General features: G+C 47.6%; 1 long non-coding RNA gene across 2 annotated transcripts in view; it reads left to right on the top strand.

Annotated features, from left to right (window-relative positions):
• LOC142571218 (uncharacterized) overlaps window positions 1-21,678 on the top strand; it is a 73,652-nt gene extending 51,974 nt beyond the window's left edge. The window contains exons 1-3 of one of the 2 annotated variants that reach the window (XR_012825798.1): window positions 17,801-17,967; window positions 20,143-20,309; window positions 21,354-21,678. This is a non-coding gene — a long non-coding RNA (uncharacterized LOC142571218). Of the gene's footprint in view, window positions 1-17,800; window positions 17,968-20,142; window positions 20,310-21,353 lie in introns of those variants that run through there. The other variant, XR_012825797.1, reaches the window with a different exon arrangement.
• Window positions 21,679-25,545: the final 3,867 nt, after the last annotated feature.

Here is a 25,545-nt window from a genome sequence, read left to right as displayed (position 1 = left end):
AGAGGCCGACTCCTGCGCTAAGTGGCAGTCTCTTATTTCTGTCACTTCGTCGAAATAGGCGACAGCAGTGCCTCTAACGATGTGTCGGCGCTCCCTACTAAAATTTGTCAGCAAGAGTTCGGCGCTTCCGTCGATTACATTTATAAGTGTTCTGGCAATGGACACACCGCAATTCAGTGCTAGCGCACTGATGTGTTCAGCTACTCCAGTCCCACTTTGCAGGCTGTCACAGCGCACCTGTTCGAGGAAGCAACTCCGCGGCAAAAGTATGACGTCGTCCGCGGCAATACGTAAGCGAGGTTGTTGTGGCTTCTCATGGGTGACATTATCCGAACTCGTGGGAAATGTGACGCTTCTGTTACGGATGTTAATCACGGCGCCGTACTCCCGTAGGAAATCCATGCCCAGTTTAAGTTCTTTACAACACTCAGTAAGGATGACGAGGGTGACGACGAAGGTTGAACCGGCGATTAAGAGTCGGGCCGTGCATTTCCCGACAGGTGTCATCAACTGACCTCCGGCGGTTCTTATGTTGGGCCCGTGCCATGGTGTCTTCACCTTCCTCAGTTTGTCAGCGACCTGTAAGCTAAGGATTCAAAAATGGGAGCCAGTGTCAACCAGAGCGGCTATTTCGTGGCCATCAATGCAAACGGTGAGCTCGGCGCTGACGATGTCAGTTGCGGCTTTCGTACTTCTATTCGTCGTATTAGTCGTTGTGCTGGGCGTCTTTTTCGTCAATGTAGTCTTAACGTCGTCGTTCGTCGATAACGGGGGATGTGGAGCAGTTAGAGTATTGGCAACCTCACCCCCGGAGGTCGCTGCGGCAAGTTTGCCCGTCGAGGGCTAGGCGATCTGCCCCTAGTGACGTCGGCAAAGCTGCGACGAGTCGGCGAATTGTCGCGCGCCGGAGATCGAGAAGGAGAACGTGGTCGGGGCGTCGTCGTATTTGGTGGCTGACTGTTCACAGGAGCGTCGTTGTAAGCGCGTCGACCGTCGTACGGAGAATAAGCATAGTTGGCAGGAAAGCTTGGTTGTTGAGCGGCGCGTAAGTTGTTCCATTTGCGGCAAACTCTATAGACGTGTCCAGCTTCACCACAATGGTAGCACACTGGTCGACGGTCGACGGTGCGCCACAAATCGGTTTTCCGACGCTGGTAGTTCGGCGATAACTCTCCATGGAGCCAAGGGGTGGCGTGCGCATGTCGAAAATACGGCGTTGTTTGTGCTGGCATGATGGGCGGGGTCGGTAGAGTCGACGAGGGTGACGATGTCGGCTCTATTTGTGGCGTAGGTGGTGTTGTAGTTATGGGTGTGAACGGCGTTGAAGTTGCGTTGAGTGGACGGCGAACAGCTTCCGCATAAGTGAGGCGCCGGGGAACGTTGCCACAGTCTGGCGCTGAAAAAGCTTGCCGGACTTCCTCCCGGACGACATCAGCAACAAAAGATAACGCTGGCGTCTGTTCCGTAGGCGCAACCACAAAGCCGAGCTGCCGAAGCTCTTCTCGCACCACTTCGCGGACAACTTCACGCAGAGACATGTCGTTACTCGCAGCCAGTACGGAAGTGTTCGCCGTCGAGTTGCCCATGTCATGCTGGTGGTATCGTTGATGCAGGACCCGTTCAATGGCTGTAGCCTCTTTTGTGAACTGTGCCACTGTTGTCGGTGGATTTCTCACAAGGCCGGCAAACAGTTGCTCCTTCGCTCCTCGCAGGAGATATTGCAGCTTTCTTTCCTCTGGTATGTCTGGGTCTGCCCTACGGAAAAGACGGGCCATGTCTTCCGAGAACATAGCAACACTCTCATTGGGCTTTTGAACGCGGATTTCAAGGAGACGCTGCGCGTTTTCCCTCCTGTCGATGCTTGAAAAGGTATCCAGCAGCTGTGCGCGGAAGTCATCCCACGTGGCAAAGCTCCTCTCCCGGTTTACGTACCACGTACGAGCATTGTCCTTCAAATAGAAATAGACACTCGAGAGTTTGTCCGCCGAGCTGGTCTTATGGTTATACTGGGCGACGCGCTCGAACTGGTCTAGCCAATCTTGGACGTCTTCAAGGGCATCACCATGAAAGCTCTCCGGGACCATAGGATTCTGTAGTGTTACTTGCGGTGGAGCTGCAGTGGCCATGTTATTTGTAGGAGGCAAACGATTTCTCGAAGTGTCTTTCAGGGGACTGGACTCGGGCGCTAAGCCTAGCAGGCGACGACTGAAGCGGTGGACCGGTGTTTCGATGCGCGATGGTGATTCCGGGCTCGATCGTCGGCTCCGCGAAGGGGTGCCAAGCATGAAGAATACCCTGCACCTCCACCAGTGTAACGACGTGGGATCGACGAGTATGCGTAGCAGCACCGCGAAGAAACGCGCTGTATCAGTCGTCCAAGGGAACAACAACAACGTCTTCTTCGTCTCCCCCGCTTCACCTAAAAACCCGCGCTACTTCAGCGTCGCCCCCACTGGCGCATACCCGCTGAATTATGGTTCTGCCAAATATAGTTGCGTCAATATCATTCTTCGAAAGCGCATCAGCCACTTTTTTCAGCGCTGCAGTGCGCTGAAGCATCATGTCGGCATTTTTTCGCTTTCTCCCAGGAGCAGCCATTTCTTGAGAGAACACAACTGGTTGTTCATGGCATGGTCATGGCGGAGATTGCAAAGCAAATGTGTCCTCTGTATGGACAATGTCTTGAATTGTAGTGTCTTTTAAGTGTCACTTTTAATTGTCTTTGTTTTCTTTTTCAACTCCTGAAGGCGCGGCGTTCGTTCGCGAACACCACTTTTAGGAACTCTGCAGAAGTTCAATCAGATAAACATAATGGGTCAAATCTACAACAGCAATCCCAAAACTGAAGTAAAAGTTCACACGACCGGACGGAGGAGGAATTTTCACAGCGGATTGCGCATCACGAGACGCGCGCGTCATCAAAATTTGCTGCCCTCGCGTTGTCCCGCCTCTTCCGCTCGCGGTTCCAATTGAAAATGCCCGCCGGTATTTCCATCCGTCCGTTTGGCGGTCGTCTGCTCTCAATTTAGCATAGTCAGCGTCAAATCTGTAAACATTGGACGGATCGGCCTGGCTACGATGGCGGGTTGTCCGCTTGAAGCCACGTGCGTTTTTGTTGTGCAGCAGTGGCCGCATGTGCTTTTGTTGTGGTGCAGCGGAAAAGGCGAGTCGTGGTTACGCGCGCATTTCTATTTAGACCTCGCAGCCTGTATGACCTCGACAAGAGTGAGGTGCAGAAGAAAACGCTATGCGACGAGGCAACCGTCACTTTTTTTGGCTCTTGTTGAGGGATTTCCAGCACTATGGAATATAGAGCACGCCGATTATGCAAACGCGCAGCTGCGTAACAGGTTATGGCAAGAGATCGCTCTCGAAATGGCTCAGCAGCATGCAGAATCAGCGCCTTACTCTGTCGGTATGTATAATTTGCTGCAACTTCATCTTTAGGATAATGACGTGCTGTGCAACCAAAAAATAAAGAGAGAGGGCAGGGCGCTTTGTCCTTTCTGCTCTCAGCCCTATATCTCTCTTTCTTTCTTTTGTGGTTAGCAGCATGTCACTAGTTCAATATGAACCATGTAGCCGAAACTTTTACTTCAGTTTTGAGATTGCTGTTGTAGATTTGACCCATTATTTTTATCTGATTGAACTTCTGCAGAGTTCCTAAAAGCGGTGTTCGCGAACGAACGCCGCACCTTCAGGAGTGAAAAAATTACCGACGATTACGTTACTTCCTAATGCGAAATTTAAGCGCAGCAAATAAGCTGTTTCACCTTTTCGATAGATTGAGGCAAAGAAATCGAGCAACACATGTATGCGCTATCACAGAATTTTTTTTTTTACATTTCCCGTACTCCTGGATCATCTCGACGGCGGCGACGGTAAGCTTCTGCTTCGGCGGCACGCACCTCTGGATTCTGACGGCGACGGCGCTGGGCCTCTGCTCTGGCAGCTCGTTTAGCAGCAGCAGCAGCAGCAGCAGACGGAGGACTTCCATCGGTCGTCTCGCTCATGGCTCAGAAAGAACTGGCAGATAATTTCGCAGTGGCGAACGGCAGCGGCAATTTCGGCTCGGGCGGTGCACATATACAGATCCGCCGCCACCGATCTGGCTCTCTGATTGCCACCGCACAGGGCGAACGGCAGCGGCAATTTCGGCTCGGGCGGTGCACATATACAGATCCGCCGCCACCGATCTGGCTCTCTGATTGCCACCGCACAGGGGTTGCATTGGAGGAGGAGCGAAGAAAGGAATTAAGTTCGAGCCGGCGCTTTGACAACCGGAGACTCGCAGGAAGAGGGGGGAGGGGGGCGGCGTGTACACCCAGCGGCAAACGATGGGGGCAGAAGCGCGCGCAGCAAGCGGACAACACGATAAAGGGAGGAGGGAAGAGATAGCAGCGACTGACTGATGCCGCTGACGCCGATAGTGAGTCAACCCCAGCTGCGGAGTTGGTTTCAGGGACAACGCCGCCGATGCCGACACAAACAATATGATACCCTCGCTTCCGCAGCGCTAAGAACCAGGTCTAGCCGTGGGAAGGTGGTCACGTATTCGTCGACGTGCCGGGGCCTACGTGAAATAACCGGCGCGTCGGCAACTGAAGAGCACCCTATCCGCCACACAAGAACAGGGGGGGGACCCTTTCCTCCTCTTTCTGCATGGCGGCGACGGTGTTCTATGCAGTCACGTTATCTTGACTCTCTAGCGGCGTCAGCGGCATCCAGCGGTATCAGTCGGTCGCTGCTAGCGCTGGGGGGATGAAAGGGGGGCGGAGCTGGTTACGAGGCCGACGACAACGCCGACGACGACGCGAAACCCAGGAACGGACGCCAAAGAGCTGCGCTCTAAAAAGAAAACAAAGACAATTAAAAGTAGCCAAGGCACCGAAGAAGTCTACGCTGGGAAGTGGCGCTTCTACTCGTGCCTCACTTTTCTTGGCACTGTCAAAAGTGACGACGCAAGACTCGTCACCATTGAGTTTTTGGAAAAGCTGTAGTTTAGCAGCAATCAGTATTTACGAAACATATGATGATTGTAACAGCGTGGGTACAGTTCTGCTACAGAATAAGTGGTGCGGTTTACTTTGACAAGAGTTAAAAATCATAATTGTAGGCACATTAGGCGACTACCTCGATTGTTGAAGGAGACGTCCGTCCACGAATAAAATAGTATCCGTTAGTATCAACAGCATACCGTATAGAGTGGATCACACTTGTCTAGTTATCGATCGACCCGCTGCAAAATGCGCGAACGTCCGAAGCAGTGGTAGGTGCTGGGTTATAGACCTGCTTGTTCTATATGAGCCTAGCGAAAGGATGCGGCACTACCTTGCAAAACCTCATTGAAGCGTGAGACCACCTTTAGTTTTCGAAATAGAAACCTATGAAAACGGGTATTTTTTTTTTGTTCCGCCTCGCTCGTCCCGTGCTCTACTACGCAATTGCCGGTCTTATGAAAAGTGTGTCCTCATAAATAGCCATAGCATTTTTTATGCAATCCCCAATGAATAATAATGCTTCACAAGGCAAAAAAAATCCATTCCCTAAGCACAGCGCTTACTCGTGTTGAGCTGGTTTAACAACCGTAGAGATGGCTGTTGAGCAATGCCATCGGCTTCATAGAGGAGGCTAGCGTAGACATACCATAGTGATCTCAGGTGTAGATTACTTGAAATGCACGAAGACAACGTCGGTGGTTGACCCAGATGGTTCATAACGATTGGAGCTTAGATGTTTCGTGGTTTCATTAGTCTGGCCGCGTTCCTGTTTACCATTGTTATCATTTTTAATACTTAGTTTGCCATGTTGTTTGCCATCTAAAAGCTACTTATTAACACTACCGGTCGAATTCTTTCTTTTTCTTTTACTTTTACCTTTTCTTCTATCTCTACTTCTATTTTTCTATTTTTTTCATTTACTGACTTCGACGTCCTTGATGTCGACCTTTCCTTTCAAAGGTTTTTTTTTCTCCTTTGAAAGTTCCATTTATTGGTATTTTGTATCAAAAACCAGGCATCTGTATTTTGCCTCCATTTCTACCTTTGCGCACCTACTCTACCTGGCTCTACCTGCAATGTACAACTGTACCTTGAGGGTATGATAAATAAATAAATAAATAAATAAATAAATAAATAAATATAGTTCATGACACCCACACACACGGCAGCTGATGACGTACATCACATGTTTATTCAGCCAAGCGAAATTTCCTGATACTTTAGTTGCAACTGCACCGAAAGCCTACACAGTGGTTCTTTGACCTTTTTGCAAGCGACGGCAGCAGATTCAAGCAGCGCCATGCCACTTTCTACAGGCAAGACAGAAGGGAAGGCACGCCGCTCGCCGTTGCCTCCTCGCCCGATAAAAATGTCCTTAAGAAGACAAGCCCACCAAAGTGCTATTCCCGCGTAATTCAATATATCACTACCAAGAGAAAGCACTAACTTGCATCATACACACAATTTTTTGTAGCACACCTGCAACGCGATAGCGCTGAAGGCTCCGTGTCGAAGAAAATGTGGCGTCGGCGTCCCGCGTCAAGCGTCGACCATCAACAATAATTTCGGAGCATGTATACCCATAACTACGCAGGCCCTCCATGTAGCGCAAGAACGTTACTGAATTAATTGGATTTCTCAAGGCCAAATACGTCAGAAAAGCGGTAAAGTACGTCTTAAGCACAACCTACGGATATGATAGGATGAGCCTGTAAATTGAATGCACGAGAAAACATTTCTGTTACGTGGAAACTCAAAACACGCAAACACTTCTCCCGATTTTTTACTATTCATACAGCGGACGTGGCCTCCGCCGGCGCCCAAATCTCAAGAGGCATAAGGTGGTTCGCCCCGTTTCTCGCAACAGCTCCTGACGGCGTTCGCCTCTGACACATCGCCCCCCACGCAAGTGGCTCCGTTTATACCAGAAAGCTAACCTTTGTGCATAGCGCTTGCCGCCAGTGTTTCCAAGTAATCATTATGGTTACATAAGCTGTAGTTGCCGGGAAGTGGGAGAAGAAGTCCGGGATGTTCGAATGATACAACATTAGACTCATAAAGGCAAGCTTATCAATCCTCGGTTTCTTTTTAATCGGGCTCGGAGACGCAAGTCGCTTCTCCTCGTTATTTAAGTTCAAAATGAAATGCTGCAGTATTAGGTCACGGGCGGGGGGGGGGGGGGGGGGTGCGCTGGATAAGAAGAAAAGGTGCGGCCTGGGGCGTCAGGCCGCGCACGTGAGCGAACGTGACTGTCGTAGCTGCATTCTCGGCCACTTGGCTGGGCCGAACGGCGGTCGTTGGCAGGATAGGACCCGTCGGGCTACGGCGTTCCAACCGCGTTCTTTACGCATTTTCTATGACGGTCCCAGGAAACAGCCTCCAATTGGTGGCGCCGCGGTGGATAACAGCGTTTTAGATGTACACGTGAGGCCACACCTTGTTTCGTTTAATCCAGTGGCCGTGCTTATGTAGCAATACCGTGATAGGATTATGGGAGATTTAGTAGTGGACACCATACAAACTTCAGCCACATGTTGTTCCTTAATGTTCACCTGAATCTAAATATTCAACCATTTCTTCTATTTCTTTTTCATTTCGCCCTCATCACTATGTCGCCGCTGCGATCGGTATCGAACCCACGACCTCGATCTCAGCAACGCAGCAGCGCTTCCACCGGGCTACGAATCAGTCAATAACTTGGTACACACGCGCAGTCACATACTCTGATGAGACACTTTGTCGTACTTTCAATGTATTTGTATAAAACTTCGACGACACTGGGATATGAATGACAGAGGTCCACAGCGAGTATAGATAAGCAAATAAAACGAGAGGTGCGAAACACAGCTTTACTGTAGTGCCGTTCTTCGTATTTGAGCTGAATGAGCCGGAGAGTACTCATGGAGCAGTACAATATCATTGAAGGCGTTACGGAGTGTTTAGTTGTCCACTAGAAGCGCTCGAATTGTCAACGCCTGTCAATCCAGTGAATGCCATCCGCATAACGCCAAGTACCTCTGCTACTCCACCTCGTCAGCCCCACGCCGCACGCGGCGGCGGCGGTGCAGCATCATTCTTTTGACACCGGAGATTCAAAGAGATGAAATTTTGAAGCCGTGCACAACGCGTGGAGCCAGTAAGGAGACGACAAAATCACCTTTTTGTAAAACTTTCCCTTTTCAAGCGAAGCTTGCTCCTCATTCTTTTCTGGACACTTTATTTAACAACCTAGCAGATATCCATGCACGGCTCCTATTGGCTTGTAGCTGACACCAATTAATCGGGGTGTTTGGATCCGTGCGCTTCTGCCTACTATTACGCTGTATGTTTGTTGACAAAGCTTATTCAACAGGCTAAAGAAAGCCAGAATAGGCTTTAGAATTTCAACTGGAATCAGGTACTTCAGGAAGAAGTCGACTATCGTCTGCTCACGCTCTTTCGGTCAGCCTGGACGGTGTCCTAGCCATCGGGTCGCTCTAATTTCGATTTGTCTTGAACACTTGTCTAGCCTCTATGCACGTGAAACTAAAGGCCAGAGCGCGTTCACTCCTGTCACCTCCTGGTTAGATGCCTTGGCAGACTTCGCTTTGCATTAAGCTATTGAAAGCGCTTGAAAATGCGCAATTTGGATTTGACTATCTTCGGTCAAGCTGGTGCCGGATAAAGCCGGTACGCACCCCGTAGCACATCCGGCCTGCAGCATATGTGTGCTAGCGCGCACTTAAGCCCCGTCGTGCACAAAGCAATCGCTGCACCCACCCACTACATTTGCATGTAGCTGCGGTCTGCTATGTAGAGTAGATACTGCGATTGCTGCTGGGTGCCACGACGAGCCCACTGGCTGTGCGCACTGGGGATCAATGAGGGCCATTTTGGCACGGAAATCTCCTGAATTAGTTCATTCTGAGGATAAATACGTTTGGCTACGTGATAAAGATGATCACGGGGTGGTGACAAATAGTCATCTAGCCTGCTTGAGCTACTCAAGTATGGCTAACTCATACATGACTCTAGCATTTCTCTATACATCTATTAAATGTTTTTTTTTTCTCTTCCTCGCATCTCTATCTACCTTGTACTGCTACTTATGTATGTAACGGACCCGGTCGCGTCAATCTATTCCCTGCTTCTTTTCCACCAATGCTCGGAACGTCTCTTGCTTATCTAGATTACTGACCAGTTGATGCTTCTGTCCACTTTATATTAACAAACACTTCCAGAAGTTGTACGTTACCTCCGGGCCTCACAGGGTGAATCACTTCCTATTCAATTAGGATGTTGTGGGTAGTCTCGAGATTTTGTCTGCCGTATACACATGCCTCATCTATTTGCGAACATTAAATGTCCAGGTATGTTTTTGTCTTCAGGCAACAATCACGAACCTCAAACAGTAAGGCACTTCCCTTCATGTTATCGTGTATAGTTTGCCCGCTACTTTCTTTCTTCACATTCTTGTAAATCTCTATGATGTTTATTTTTTGTTTCCATTCTTTGCATCCGGTTTACTGTCTCTGTTGCTCTCATTTTGTTTTTTTAGGAGTATTGGTTGTCTGCTTACACTTTCAATCACCCTGCACTGAGTTGAGTAGGCTGCCAACTGTCTTGAACTGTTCTGCCATTTTGTGTCCGCGCTTTTCTAGTACAGACACTTGCACTAGAAGGTACAGAGGTACAGGCTTTAGCCCCACATTTCTGATTCATGTTCCTGAGACATTGTTCAAAACTAGTTTTGTTTCGCACCTCCGTGACATTGAACGAGGACCAACCTGTATCATCCCGAACTGCCTAATTTGCGGCTCTCAGAAGAAATCGGCCTAGCTATCTTTGCTTTACTTCCAACAGGCACAATATATCCCGTTTTGAGCACAGAACGGAATTTGTGAACGTTAGTGCTGGCACGATTGCCCCTTCCAGATTCCATGCACTACAGTATATTTATTAAGGCAAAAGTCTTAAGCGGCTCGTTTTAATCACTCTTGCCGAAAAAAAAAACGGCGTCTCCTCCAGTGATACAAAAATATAGCCAACTGCAACAATATATATCATCATGAGCAATGACTCATACCCCAAATAAAAGCGGCGTCTCGTCCAGTGATACACAAAATATCACGGTGAGGAATGGATCATACTCACGTAAGGAAGCAAAGATGCAGTGGCTAAATATTAATGAAGAAATGAAAGACAGAATGAAGGCAAGAGCCCTTAGGTAGTGCATTAGGTATTCGCTTATGTAGTGGACGAGGTCGACCTACAGCGTCATACGTTTACATCACATTGTTGGTCCTTATGTCCCACAAGATGTCCCACTCTTCCGTTTCTTTAACTTAATGCATTACAGCGAGTACAATAGGTTTTCACGCTTTCGTGTTACATGGTTGTAACGTGCCGCCGAATTACTGTGTCCCCAAAATGGTCTATATTTCATTATTCCTGCATTTACCCCTTTACCTGTCTATCTACGATGCGAACCTCTGCGAGTATTCCTGCGACTGCTTTGTCGTCATGGACACCATCCCTTATCGACATTACCCGATATACGGCCGGACTCCACTTTTTCAAGAGCCGTTAAATGGCAAGAATCTGCCATACCAGCATACTTTGCCCCGGCTGACCTTCCACATATGCCCCCATGGCTAATGTCCAAAATGCCGGTGCGTCTATCTATTCCGGGAATTTCTAAAAAATCGCGAATACCTACCGTCGGCCTCAGACATTTAACACTTGAATATATATCGAAAGAATATGACTCCTCGGTGAGTGTGTATACAGACGGATCGGTATCGTCGTATGCGTCTGGTGCGGCATTCGTCGTGCCTGCGCATCAAGTCATTCGACGGTTTCGTCTCCATAACAAGACGACTTCAACATCTACGGAACTAGCGGCAATCAGAGAGGCCGTTCACTATATTTCGCGACAGCCTCCTCAAATATGGACAGTCTTCAGCGACGCAAAATCGGCTCTTCAACTGTTTAGAGTGGTGTTGAAAGAAAGCGCTTACAGAGTGTTGGCTCTTCAAACTGCTGAGCTCTACACTTTAGCACAAGAAAACGGCCACCACATCACATTTCAGTGGATTCCCAGTCACTGTGGTATACAGGGCAACGAACTGGCCGACGCCGAAGCGAAGAAAGCGCTCGAAGAACGAGAGTCACTGCTTTCAATTCCTTTTTCGAGAGCGGACGCCAACTGTCTCCTCTCCAGTGTCATCCGAAAATTGACAGCACAGCACTGGGACGATCCGGATAATCGCCACAGACGACTCCAGAGATTGGACCCTGCCATGACTTTTAGGCTACTACCGAAACTTCAACGAAGCTGTGCCAGTCTTCTGCACAGACTAAGGCTGGGGGTAGCGTTTACGCGCGGATACGTGCACCTCATGCGACGCACCGAGTCTCCACACTGTGAGGTGTGCAATCTGACTGAGACTATAGGTCATGTGCTTTGTGACTTCCCTACGTACGTGGAAGAGCGTGAAAGGTTGGACAACGACCTTACGTGTCTCGACAGCGCACCGTTGTCGGAGGACGTTATTTTAGGCCCTTGGCCAGATCCTCAATCGAGTTTCAAGGCCATTCAGGCATTACTGAACTTTTTAAAGACAACGGGCTTGGATTGCAGACTTTGAGCGTGCCAAATTGCTTGCGATATGTTCTACTCTTTCCTTCTATCGTCATCGTCACCCATCATGCACCTCTTCCCTCTTTCTTTCCCTCTTCCCCTTCCCCCAATGCCGAGTAGCTGGCTAGAGGAATTTACCTCAGGCCGACCTCTCAGCATTTCATATCATTAAACTTCTCTCTCTCTCTCTCTCTATTCCTGCATTCCGATTCCCCTTACTTTTCCGACAATCTTGGCGAGTGTTTATGTCTCGGCGTTTATGCATACCCTTAGCATTTACATTGCTTTAATATGGGCATATCTTGCTGCTGAATTGACACCACCTAATTACTCATTTATTCGCTAAGGATAATCTTTCCCGATTTTTCTTTGCTAAACTAAACAAACGTCTAAGCAAAAATAAACCTCGTAGGCGTGAAAATAGGAAGTAGCGGCGTCTACCAGACGTCCAAAATTAAGTTTCAACTGTGCGCCACGGTGACGTTAAGTTGGCGAAGCGCTGTAAGCACGTCCGGCTTCGCCCTAGCCTTCGCAGTGCAAGACATTGAACAAGGAGCGGGAGCACAGTGAGCTTCATCATACGCAACCTATGAGTGCCAATAACTCCGCTTCTGCTGAGTGCATTGAACTACTTTTTGCGGCAAAGTATTTAATAAAAATATATTTTAACTTGAAATGAACTTCTAGACTGCCATAAAATGTGGGTCAGGGCGCCTTTAAAGAAATAGAGGAAAAGAAAATATTTACGTGACACTCTTCCGACAAACACGTATTAAGGTTCATATTGAATCGTTATGCATATCAATTAGCAAGAAAGCTTAAGTGGTCAGTGGAAGGAACCAAACAGCTCCGGGACATTATGTTGAAATCACCGTCTTTTGTGAAGCATTTTTCGAAGAATTAGATGACGCGCTTTACAAAATGCTTGTCTGAGAAAAAGCGAAACACAGCTTTATTGCTACAGAAAGGCAAGGATCAAACCGTGACGTTCCAGATTATAATGATACGCAGACCAAATTGGTTACTAAACACCGAATAACGAACAATAACTGCAATTATTAGAGAATCCTGGCGCTTTTTCTAGCTATCATGTCTCCACACCAAGCAGCTCCAGTACTACCAATAAGATCAATCGTAGCTACAATGACAGTCATGCTTGACTTGCGTGCATACATGCGAAAGAAAGTAATATTAGAAGTATGCATCTCAGGTGAAGAATGTAAAACCTTCAGATAGGTAAAGAATTATTAAATTTTGACGTAATAACACTGTACGGACGAAAGCAAATTTCGTTTATAGCATTTAAAAGTTAAAATTGAAGAAGGTGGCGTGATGTTTCCAGCGACGCTACATGATGTCACCTTACTGACCACTGAAAACAAACACGCCAATGAAATGAGCCCGTCTTTAACAAATATAGACCCAGTTACTCAAACGACCCCCAGCCTCTCTGAGGCGCATTACCCTGGTTCATCCGTATTTTAACACAATGTGTGCTTCCATCTGGATGACCGATAATGACTTTGAATTTCAATGGCAGCATAACAGCAAGCGGTTAAAATACAGGACACCATGGTATACCAATGTGGAATGCAGGCATAGACCCCCTTAGCACCTCTGCTTTGATAAGCATTACATCGTGTCCTAATGAAAGTAACAGCATGCAAGACAGTCAAAGTATTATCAATAACAGGTCAGGGTACACCTAAACTACGGCGTTACCATATCAGTTTTCGTCATAGGCATACCAGCTTACTACGTTTTTCTCAAACATTTCTGCGAGTACTATTTCAAATGTAAATATAGATTGCCATTCAATCGGTATAAAACCAAATTTATCTTGTGTTCCAGAAGGATGTGTCCGTAGTCAATTTGTCTGAAACTGATTCATTTACGAAGACGACACGGCTGTACTTTTAGCTGGCATATCATCTTCAGATATATTGCGACTAGGTACCTAGACTGCAACTGGCTGGGTAAACGCAACTACAACGCACAATATTATCAAACCTATTCTACCTCGGAGAAAATATATCAACGTTGTCATTAATACAGAATTCCCACACAATAATACAAATATATAAGAAGTCCCAGCTAACGTTAACCAAGCTCTTCAATGAAAAAAAGAAGTTTCCGAAACGCAACGCAACCCAAAATTTTGACCACTACGCTGTTCACTCGTTAGACCTCAAACGACAGACTTCTGTAGGTAACACGATTTATCTTGGGCGGTGTTTCTTAAATACAATTTTGCATTGCGCAGCTTGGTAAGCCTGAGTTTGGGACACACGGTGGGCATAGTTAAACTATTAAGGATACTTGGGGCGACTTTTTCAGAAAGAATGTCTTGGGACGACTGCATTCATTATATCACACAAAGGTTGTCTTAAATTGTAAGGATAACCTATTTTAGCAGAATTTCTTCACAAGGGTTAGGGTGATGCTTTTGAACTGGCTCTTTATTATTCCCATGTTAAAAGTTGTCATTGTATAAGGTAATCTGTCACGGCTACAAGCTCACATATGCTACACTTTCTTCATAAAATACGCTAAGACAGATTGCTAATGTAGCTTTCGGTCATCCTTTAGGTCGACTTTTCTTTAGGTATTCTTTTTCACAAACATGTTATGTGTATTCTTGTCGCTTTTGTGTAGCTTCCAACTTATAAATAAAAAACAATGTCCACGTGCTTGCCCAATTACGCTACTTGGACAGGATGATCCACGATTATAACACACACCGTGCACAGAATTGGGAAGTATAGTCATGTAGAAAAAATTATGGACCATAGAAGGTAAAACACAAGCTTTCGGAGGTTATAAATGGATGTACCAGCCCTAACGTGGCCATATAAATGTTATGCAGAAAAAAATTTGCATGCGTTCTTCTTACCTTTGTAAATTTTACCTTGTTAAGTTAGTTTTGTATATTTGTCAATTCGCCGGCCTAATTCTAATTGAAACCTCCTTGACAAATATCTGTCGCATTTTAGGCGCAATTCCTTTGCTTCTTCTTCAATATAGACACGTGAACTCGTTTATCTTTTACGAGTGAGCGGTTTAACATCTAAGAAATGTTATCGCTCAGCGCAGGACGCGTATACACGTATCGGAAGTTTCTAGAATGTTATCGATGCTTCTATCCGCTGGCTGTTGTCGCCGAACCTTGTGTAATCTGATTGCGTGTATGCGCGACGGGAATGGTGTAGAACTTTGTGGAAGGCACGCGGGTCCCAGCGGTTACTCTGGAACATTCGACGACTGATCAATAAAAGCCGACGTGCTTGACCCGCTGATCAGATTTTGACGATGGCCGACTGTGTTCGCCGTTGTCGCAGTTCTTTAAGTGCAGCCTGTGAGGGTGTTACTCTGGTTTCACTATTATAAAATAAGCACTGAATTCCGTTCCTTGCGAAGCATAGTTGATTTCCGCAGTTTAAGTTGCTTCATTATTTTACGCGATGATCATTATTATACAACTGTTCAACATTACAGTTGGTTGCGGTGTTATTTTTGCAATTGTAATTTTGCTCTAGTTATTGCTTCATAACCTCCTATTTTTGTTATGTGCACTTGATTATTCTGTTTACTCGTCAGACATATTGATTTTAAGGGCGGCGGGAGGTACGCAAGCTGTTTCTACGGTTTTTAGGCCCGTATTCAGAAACAGAACTTAAGTATAGCGTCAATAAGCGCGGGAAAAGTACAAGTGTTAGGAAAGTTTTAGGAGAGCACTTCAAAAACGACACCTAAGTGTCACTTTCGAAAGTAACACTTTTCGAATCAAGTATGTCGTCTGGTGTCAATGATACATAAATAATTTACGTGTACGATCGGTTTAATCGTAAAAAAAATTTTTTGCCGCAGACTAATGTGGATATAAACATTGCAATGCTTGCTCGCGCATTCTTCTGAGTAAAATACAAAGAACGGTTTGATTTTAGCGCTTTACTCAAACTCGTCTGGCCACAAGTTCACATTGGTTCTCGCAGCCACTGCGGTTCTGTGTGTCGCGGTGCCGACTTTTTTTGGTTTTACTGCTGAAAACGTGCGGTGTTTTTGCGCAGAGAGTGTGTGTGCGTTGCGTGTTTTCAATGTGCGCGGACGATAGAAAAATGGAAAACAATCTTTTCTCAAGAAGAACGCGCCTTGCTCCTGGAGCTCGTTTCGCGCCATCGCAGCGTGGTCGAGAACAAGAAAACGGACGCTGTATCCGTCAGTCGAAAACGGGAGTCTTGAAAAAAATCAAGGATGATTTCAACCGCCGCCATAACGTGACGCCGCGGACGTGGGGCCAACATGAAAAGTGTTGAAAAAACTTCAAAGACAAGTGGCGCAGGTGTAACGCATAAGACATGCGAGAGTGGTTTTCTACAGGTAAGCATTGCGTCCAGTGCAGTTACGACATTATTGACGCAGATCCTCTTTCTGAACATAGCATAGCGTTCAGCGACCTAAGTCCTTGGATTAAACCGCCAAAATAAGTACATTTGGCGCCCGCGAATGTCTCGCAGCTTGAGGGCCGAATGTTTTTTTTTTTTTGTTGTTGTACCATTTGCGCTATGCACTAGCAGCGTCAAATGAAACTTGAACAGTAGAGCGCATGCCCAATCATAAGTGAAGATATGGTGCGCGCCGTCCAGTCATCACCAGTGGCAGGCGCGCACACCCGGTTTGGCCGCACTGCACTCGTCCGGGAGTCAAACGGCCAAACGCGATCGGCTCCCTCACGCCGGCCACCGTCGCGGCTCCCAGCGATACCGCGCTGCGCAAGTTTTCCAATCGAAAGAATGAACGTGGCGTACAAGCGGCAAACCACACGAGCGAATGTATCTCTAATGATGACGGTGCAAAGTGCACCAAGGCGCGATCTTGTACGCCTTCCAAAATAGAACGGAGGCGGTCCGTTCTGTACGTCACGAAATAGGCAGTCCGCAAAGTTCGCGAGAACGAGAGGAAGCAACCAGCCAATGAGCGAAGTGGAAGCCTGCGTCACGCGTTTGACGTCTGCTTGAAGATCGTATAATATATTGAGAAGCGTTTCCAACATGTAGAGAACATGATTTTGCTATTATGACTGAGTAGCAAAATGTGTTGGTGTTGCTTTTCAAAGATTCGATTTGGAATGCGAAACAACTGAAAAAAATATTACGGTTAACGTCTTCAAATGGCGCTAGGTGGTGTTGCAGTTTTGCGAAACGTTTCGTGATGGCGCTAGCCACCACCCCGTATCATGCAAGGTCATGCAAGCACCATTTGTAAGTGTGACCAACCTGGAGATGAGGTAAAGCTAATCGAGAAGGAAACGAAAGGCGCGGAAACCCAGCTCGAAAAGCGACTATAGTTGCGCTGTATAGTGTTCATTACATATTCTCCCACTTACATTGGCGACCTCTTGCACTATACAACCGTAGACCGTGCACAGGCACCAAGGTATTTAGAACACTGCAGAGCGTTTAGTGCAGCAATGCAGGGGCCATCTTGCTTTGTGGTCACTTCCAACTCTTCCTGCAGGTAGTCAAGACGCGGCTGATGACCCTGACTACTGGTCATGGGATGATGCTGGAAGGACACCAGCAGAACCAGAACCGAATGCTGCCCCGTTACCCACCACCACATACAGCCGAGAGCTCGTTCATAGTACAACAATCCAAGGAGCTGCTGTGAAAGAGCCAGGTGCTGCCGCAACTTCAAGGGATCCTGTGCCAGCTGGAACAAGACGCCCCGCGAGAAGCAGCAGCCAGAGACAGACGGCGATCTCCCTTGAACTGGCTGCCCGCTCAGTGGCATCAAGGATGACCGTGAAGAAAAAAAAGGAACATTTATTGAAAACGCAATTCATGCGCCTCGAGCACAAACACAAATCTTTGCACAGGCAAGCTGAACATGAACAAACTATGCAGCTTCTTCGGTCTAAAGAAGCCAATCAAAAAACAAAAGCGGGAATTCTAAAGCTTCAGCTAGAAGCTTTCAAGAAACAGTAAACGTCTTTGGTGTTGCTGTGATTTTGTCTCATTCCATTTACGTAAAATACTGTGCGACTATGCGGTTTCTGATCCTGAAACCACTTGCTGTGTCTGGCAACGGAGGCATGCCTGGTGGCGTTGGTTGAAAGGAGGGAGTAGGAGCTTGCGAAGCGGCGTTGTGTATTGCCTGGCTTTGTGCAGGAGGTGGGACAGGATATCCAAGCAGGTGGCCGAAGTGGTGCAGTGCAGCAGAAACTGTGATGACAATAGGAACTCATCTTGTTTTTATCGGAATAGTCATTTCAAGGCATGGAAACCTTCGCTTCTATGCTCCAAACGTCCCCTCAACACTGTAGCGAGTCCTGGAGTGGCACTTGTTGTACGTAAACAAAGTAGTTTTTCAATTAAGTCATTATTTTCCAACATAATTGTTCCTTCGCACGATTTCATAGTAGTGCTGAAACTTCAAATCACCTGTGCTGAGCGCTGCTGTTTGTCTCTCGAAAACGGGTCATGAGATAGAACCTGCAGGGGTACCCCTTGTCACCAAGTAGGATGCCAGGCACATTTTCTTCTTCGTACTGCACTCTGCCTCGACTATTATCGAAAATTCCGCTGTCATGTGCTGAACCGGGCCAGCTGGCAACCAAATAAAAGAATTGAAACAGAGGCCCTGTGATTGCCTGCAAAACAAGCCGCATTTCTAGCTGTGTTTAAAGATGGCTAATAATACAACGTCACACATCCCCAGAATATTTCATTTCAAGTGCACTCGAAAGCTAAAGCACGAAATATATAAGCGCCTCTTTGATACTGGAGTTAGCTAATTGCAAAATGTGTGGTCATTTGGTACATGCGAAATCGGTAGTGTTGCTTACTGCTACCATAACCTTTAGCCCCGACAGTTCCTCTCGCAGCTTCGTACATTGTACGACAGCGTAATAAACATACCTGGACTTTAATGGAGAAGTACCCCTTTCGACAGCGAAAAACCTCCGCTTGATCTCCTCCGGGACTTCTGATGGGTACATAAGTGCAGTCAATGCACCCGTTCACACCAGGAAACCGTGTGATGGTGTAGAACTCTTCCATTACTGATGCCAAATTATTAGCATTTGGAAACTTCACAAGCTGCGGGAACAAAGACTCGGCAATAATTCTTGACATTAGTGCAATTATTCAAGACACAGTTGTTTGCGAAACATTAACGAGGCCCCCAGTGACAACCTGAAATGTTCCGGCGCGGTAGAATCGCAGCGCGATTAAAAGCTGGAGCAGCGGCGGCACGGTGTAATGGCGACACGTATCGGTATGCCTCATCTTCCGTAATAATGCACCCACGTCCGGCGAAATCAGCAAATTCGGCGAGGCTGCCGTAGCAGGCGGCCATCTTGCTTCCTAGGCGAGAGTAGCGAAAGTTGCACTTAAGGTTGCCAATGACCGTACTTTGCTTCCCGGCACTCAAGTATCGATTAAAGTTTAATTTAAGTACACGATTTGTCTATTAAACGCGTTAAGCATCGACCGGCTACTTAAGTCATAAGTTAAGGGTAAGTTCCGTTTGCGAATACGGGCCTTAGAGCGCACCAGTAAGGTTCACGTTTCTGGGTTAAGCATCGCCGTCCCTCGGCGTAACCGAGCGAATGAGCACAGCGAAAGATGTAAGAGAGAACGCCGAGCGCAGCAGGGGGGGATGAAAGACGGCGAGAGCGAAGAAAGCGCGAGGAGGACAGCCTAGGAGGAGGGGGTAGCGGAAGCATGAGGAGATAAGCGAAGGAGGACAGTATAACAAAAGATTGAGCAGGGAGGCGGAGTGCTGCACTAGACGTGCTCCACGGTAGTGACCAGGGAGGCGACGAGCGCGTCAACCGATACCATATATGGAAGCGAGAAGGTGTGGGCTTCGGACCCACTGCGCATGCGCTACTTCGCCTGCGCCGCCGCCGGCGCTAGAGCACGCGCTCCGCGCGAGGCACGTTTTCCCGCGTTCTCGCTTTCTTTCTGAATAATGAGCAAACAAATCGTTGCAATATCTTCACCAGCCGCTGCTGCTAAACGAGCAGCCCGCCGCCGAGAGGACGCTGTTGCTCAGAAGAAAATGATTTGCCAAAACATATTTCGAGCTTAAGACACCAAAATGACTGCGTTCTAAATTCGCTTAGGTAATAGCGTATTCTTATGCGAATTCTTTCTCGCAGCCTTCTCATCTATATTATTAAAATAGAAGAACTGTTAATTATAACATATAACGACGCCAAATAAACGGACACACACAAGAGAAGAGAACGGACATGGCGCCGAGTCCATTTTTTCTCTTGTGTGTGTCCGTTTATTCGTCGTCCTTATATATTATAATGAACAGCTACCAACAAGTCCAACAATCAGTGCTTTTTAGTAGAACTGGTATCTTTCACATGCAAGTCCATTCATATGATGTACTCCCTTTATTAGCAATACATTCTGCACTGAATTACAACAAATGTAAAAGATGTATTCCATCGATCGTCATATATATGCATTCATTGATTGAAAAAAGTGCGTCCCCTCTTTCCAGTTTATGGCCGATGTGTCTCCAATGTACTTATATCAGAGAAACTTTAACACCGACCCCCAAGGACGGGATATTACCGCATGTGTTTCTGCTCATACATTAAGTGCTGATAAAGGCAAACATGAGATCGAACAGGAGTTAAGCTACTATAACAAGTCGTCTGCGCAATGGTAAGTAGGAGAAAAAAGTTCTATGATGTTTTTGTTTTTCATCGAATGGTATAAGTGATGGTGATTTAGCCTCTGAGTGGTTTTCTGTGTCTCCTGGTAAAACTGATAAAGCTACTGGTGACAACGTTGTCTCCTATATGCTGAAGTTAATGACATAAAGAAATCGCGGTTATTAGACATTTCGTTTTTTAATATAACATAAATGCAAAAAATAGACCAAGAAGCCTTCGCCTATGCATAGAAGCAGACCTAAACTATATAAAACGGGAAAATGGAAAAGGGGTTCATACTGTTTCCCAAATCACCAACAGAAAAGAATGCACAATTGGCTGGTGTTATTCCCTCGGTAATATGAAACATCATAACAAGAATACAAAAATAATAATAATAATAATAATAATAATAATAATAATAATAATAATAATAATAATAATAATAATAATAATAATAATAATAATAATAATAATAAAGACATGATGACGATGAAGCAGCCAAGCAAGCAAGCCACAGTGTTGGGGGCAGCCACGCGACCCGAGCTTGCTCGGGTCGCGTGGGAGAAAAAGAGGATAAAAATAAATATGAAATGTCCGAGTGGACCTGATACTAATATTTACAGGTGACATGGCGGGTAAATTTAGACTTTTGTATAAGAAGTGTGCAATGCTTAAAGCTTTCCTATTAGGCCAATTTCTGTCAGGTATATGAACAATACCGCTGAAGGAACAGCTGCAACAGCGCTTATGCACACAAGGGCCGCCGCTTTCGTAATCTGCGAGAACATATGCCGCAAGATAAAAAAGGTGACACCGTCATTCCCGGGACTAATTCTCCGCACTGCCAGCTCACAGTACATTGCGCCTTCAGCCTTGTGTACCGCGCCTGTCGTTATTCAAAGTGAACGTTACGTCATAGAGTCTTTTGTGCTGCCGTAATGCTCCCAGGACGTTATTCTCAAATGGGACTTCGTTTCGCATCATGACGCCATCATGACGTAATGCTCCCGTGCAGAACAGGCCCTTTAACCACTGCAATCTTCTCTTTCAGCGGCTCCTCTTTCCGGACTCACGAGCTTGTCATTGCTTCGGACAAAGATATCGCCCCCTAAAACTTCTACTCTACTACAGCTGTCCAGTACGGCTGCCCCAGACGGAACTGGTCTGTGTACCCCGTCAGAAGTACTTCTCCGTTGCCGCTGCTTACGACTGCCGTTTGAGGTACTTACCGTTGAATCAGGTGCTACAACCACGTTCGTTCCCAAACGGCTCACGTCCTCCATTAAATAACTTTTTGCGAATCTTTGGGCCACATAGAATATGTTGACCTCCCGCACTCCCTGAAGTTTACTGAGGACCAACCCCATGTTCAAATAAACGCCATGTCACCACCCGTGCCCATACCTTCAGCTCCAGACAGTTTTCACCCTTGTATTGCAGCCAATCTATGGTGAACATAAGTCATCCTTCCGCTTGTCCTTCGATTGCGGTCAGCCATCCTTGGGCCGTGTAACGAGCGTCGTACACCACATTGGTACCGGTTTTTACACGCCCTTACGCCAACAACCATATCAAGTTTCAGAGGAAGAACGCCGTATTATAAACAAACAAGCTCGTTGATATGCTTAGGCGTGCTGTCATTCAGCCGTCCCAGAGGCCCTGGTCTTCTCCAGTTGTAGTTGTGCGCGAACACGACGGATCTATCAGATTCTGTGTCGAGTATCGCTGCCTGAATAAGATAATTTGGAAGAATGTATACCCATTGCGACGCATCGATGATGTTCTCGATTGTTTGCAAGGGGCAGATGAATTCTCGTCTTTGGATTTACGCTCGGGTTATTGGCAAGTTCCCTGACCGACCGAAGACGGCTTTCGTCACTCCTGACGGACTGCATGAGTTTAGCGTCATGCCGTTTGGATTTTGTACGCCCCAGCTACTTTCGAATAGATACTGAATAGCATCCTTCATGGCTACCAGCGGAATACCGGTCTGTGCTACTTTGATCACACAATCACTTTTTTCTCGAGATTTTATAACGCACTTTGCTCGTCTTCGTGCGATTCTCACCTCTGCTGACCTTCAACCTAACATAAAGAACTGCCTTTTGCTGCGCGCCAGATCAGGATATTACATCACATCGTCTGCTGGGAGTGCATTGTTCCGGACCACGCGAAGCTCGGTGCCGTAGCCGAATATCTCAAGCCCAATTCCACGAAAGCGCTTCCGAGTTTCCTTGGGCTTTGCTTGCATTTTCGTCGATTTGTGGGCAACTTTGCTTCCATCATAGTGCCTCTTACCAACATTCTGACAGCATCTAATGGCCTCTTTGCTTCGTCACGAGCGTGCGATGGATTTTTCTTGAGGCTACGGTGCTTACTAACTTTGCCACTACTCCTTCGTCACTTTTACCTTAATGCGCCTATGGAGGTCCATACTGATGCCAGCGGTGTCGGCACCCGTTGTGCAGTATTCGCTCAATAAAAACCTTGATACCAAGCATACGTATCTTGCTTACGCCATTCGACCCTCAAGAAAGCCTAGTATAATTATTCCGGCATCCAGAAAGAGTGCATCGGCATCAATTAAGGTTTGGCTAAGTTTTGTCCATACTTCTATGGCCGCCCTTTCGACATCGCCACGTGCCTTGACGCTCTATGCTTGCTCTCGTCGCTGAAAGATCCCCCGGGACGCCTCGGTCGTTGGGTGCTTCGCCTGCAAGAATACGAAACTCGGCTTGTGTTCCATTCCGCCGCTAGCAATCGGACACTGTTTCGCTGACCTGCTTGCCGCTAGCGTCTGACACGTCTTCTCCGTCAGCTTTCTCGGCAGCCTTGTCGCCTATTGACTTCGCAGACATGTCGTCGTAGCAACGCAAGGATGCGGGGAATTATCTACTCCTTAAGTTTTCAACTGATTCATCAGCTTATTCAGCCTCAAGAATTCTCCGTCGCTAAGCCGCCCATTTCAATATTCGAGATGATCGGCTCTATCCACGGAATCACCCGTCTGATGGCCGGAGGTGGCTACTACTATCCCGCCCTATGCGCAAGGAAATCTGCGCTGCCTTCCACATCGACCCGCAAAGTGCTCACGCCGGCGTTTTTGATACCTATAACCGCACGCCTGAGGGATACTACTGGCACGAAATGTGTACATCTGTGTGCAAGTGCACACTTGCTTGCACTGCTCAGTCGCGCAAGGCTTCACCTAAACGCTGTTAAGAATGGCCAGCTGCAGTGCAAGTTTGCCACCTAGTTGCGACTGTGGAAGCAACATCTCGGGAGCATCGCCGCCAACCTCTAGCCACAGCGTGACTAAATCGACTTTGTGTCGGGGAACAAGACGCGCATCCCCCACTCTCCGTCGCTTCATCTAGGATGCGTTCGATGAAGCAGGCTTTGTGGTGAAACCGCCGCCGACCTCTAGCCTCATCGCCGTTGTGACGGAATGAGTTCGGCGGGCCAACTATTGTTCCCATACTCCCCAACGCGGACCTGATCTGCTACGGGTGCGCGAGTTGCCGCGGGAACGCCATTTTTCGCTCCTTCCCACGCACCGACCAAGACGCCAGACAACGCGCTACCCGTCACGACTCCGAGTTCTACGGGGCCCCTCTGACGTCGGCTCCGGACCTTCGCACCTGTGTGTATGCGTGTGCGCATGTGTGTGTGTAGAGCGTCCTGCGGGGAGGCGGCTAGTTTGCGATGACGAAACGAACGTTCGCATCACCCTGTATCGGGAGAGGACCGAGTGTTTAAAAACCGCTGTTGTGCGGCTGCTCGGGTAACTCTCTCTCTCACGCAGTCATGTTAGACTGATGTACTTTCTCAAACTGTCATGTTAGACTGATATAAATACTGTAACTAAACCCATATTCCTCGTTCTCGATGAGAAGCAGTCTTTCCCTTCATCAACGTCCTCAGTGTGGATAAGTTGGACGACGGCATGGGCCAGCTACCTTCTAATTCATGCCCGACTCAAATCTTGACAACGGATCACGAGCGATGGGATTGAGCCCCTAATCCTGACAACGCCTGGCTGTTACACTTCAGCCTCTTCCTTGCGCGGGCCGCGTCGGTATCGACTTATAGGGCCCGCTTCCCTCAACCACCTCTGGGAATAGGTAGATAATTCTCGGCGTGGACTACCTCACGCGTTACGCAGAGCTTTCAGATTTGCCTACAGCTACAGCAAGAGACGTTGCGTCATAGATTTGTTCGGCAAGCCCGTTGGCCGCCAACGTGCTGCTAAGAAGGACCTTGGGTCCGTGCACAGACATCCCCTGAGTGTCCCGTGGCGAACATCCAGGACGTCCTCGCTTAACTGCAAGGTGAATAATATTATGGCAGATGCAGAGAGCGACGTTGCGACGTTTTAAAAGGCATCGCGAACGATGCGTTTAACCTTTTTGTTAACAATAAACTAACAACATTCAATGAGAACATCAACGAATGTTGCCGCTTTGAAGACACGAAGAGCCACTGCATAGTTGAACACATTACGCGTCTACCCAATACCGCAGCTTCATCGACGTGCCAGCCCATTTGTCCACCGCGAGAGCCCACCTCCTCCGAGAATGTCGTACGTATCGTCCGGCGAGAAATTGAAGCAGCACCTCATTCCATGCCAGTGATGCAGTGCTTTGGCGATTGCCGACCACTCGTGTCTCCCATTCAGTCGGTCATTCGCCAAGAACTTTCCAGTGTGGCTCTTCCGTCCATCTGCTCTGCCAACCATCCTGACTTTGCTTCATCTGCTGCCTCTGCCCTTGTTCAGCGTTGCCAATAAGGTGCATATCCAAGATATCGCAACCCGATCGAATGGCGCACTCATGATGATATACCCATCTGCTTTTACTGTGGACGTGTGGGCCACATCTCTCGCCACTGTCGCAGTTCCTGGCCAGCCCGCTCTCGACCAAGCTTTGCCGCCTACCGCTGCTATCCACTGAATCCTCGCTTGCCTACCCTCTCCACCGTGGTTGAAAACGAACCTGACCTACGCTCGAGCCACTGTGACTTGCCGCTGGCCATCACCACACAGTTGCCGCTCCCGTTCGCCCCAGCTGTGTCGGTGACGCTGCTCTAGAACCCCGGCCTGAAATTCCTCTGCTGACCCTGCCTATACTGATCGAGCCTACGTGGATTGTTTACCCATTACATCATTCATCCACAAGGGAGCGCAAATTTCCATCATAAGTGCGAAGCTTCGAACGCACTTGAAGAAAGTACTTACTCCTGCT

Source organism: Dermacentor variabilis, chromosome 2 (assembly GCF_050947875.1).
Source record: "Dermacentor variabilis isolate Ectoservices chromosome 2, ASM5094787v1, whole genome shotgun sequence".
NCBI classification, from domain to species: Eukaryota; Metazoa; Arthropoda; class Arachnida; order Ixodida; family Ixodidae; genus Dermacentor; species Dermacentor variabilis.
Note: the sequence above shows the minus strand (reverse complement) of the source record. Positions and strands in the feature narration are given on the sequence as shown.